This window comes from Otolemur garnettii, unplaced genomic scaffold (assembly GCF_000181295.1).
Source record: "Otolemur garnettii isolate 467f Iridium unplaced genomic scaffold, OtoGar3 scaffold00381, whole genome shotgun sequence".
Classification (NCBI taxonomy): domain Eukaryota; kingdom Metazoa; phylum Chordata; class Mammalia; order Primates; family Galagidae; genus Otolemur; species Otolemur garnettii.
Genome location: NW_003852776.1, coordinates 190,812 through 191,708, shown reverse-complemented (window position 1 = coordinate 191,708; position 897 = coordinate 190,812).

The following is an 897-nucleotide window of genomic DNA, read 5'->3' as shown; positions in this document are numbered from 1 at the left end:
TTTCTAGCTTCATAAACTAGAAAATTAGATCATTGATTTTAAATATCTCCTTTTCTACTGAGACATTTAAAGCTTTAAATTTCCCTTTAAGTAATCACTACAGGACTACACAATTTGTAACGCATCCTATTTTCATTACCATTCTATCCAAAATATTTCCTAATTCCTCATTATTTCTTCTTTGCCCACAATCTATTTAGAAATGTACTCTTTAATTTTCAAATATGTGTTATTATAGATTTCTAGTCAAATTCAATTTTGGCCAGAGAACACATTCCATAAAATTGCAAAGTCTTAGAAATTACTGAGATTTTTTAAATGGCCTGATACAAACACTTATTTGGCTATCATCCTGTTACATATTAGAAAATATATATATTATGTGTCACTTGGGTCAAATGTTGGTTAGATAAACAAGGTTGATACTGTTTATCTCTACTAATATTTTTATGGAGTTATGCTATAGTTTGAATAATTATGTCTCCTTCAAAATTAATTTTGAAACTTAAATCCCCAGTGCACCACTACTAAAAGGGGAGGACTTTAGAAAGTGATTGGGTCACTTTACAAAAGAGCTGGAGGAAACTAGCTCAGCTCTTTCCTCCCATGTCAGGTCAAAGCAGGAGACATCATCTTAGAAGCACAACTCTAAATATACCACATCTATAAGGGCCTTGATCTTGGACCTCACAGCATCCAGAACTGTGAGAAAATAAATGTCTGTTCTTTATAAATGGCCAGTCTTAGGTGTTTTGTTTTAACAGGAGAAACTGACTGAGGTAAGTGATTCTGTCAATTACAGAAAGGGATATTAGCCTCTTCTTGTTTGATTCAGGATTTATCTATTAAAACGTTTAGTTCTTTCAGTTTTTCTATCATGTATTGTTAAACACTGTT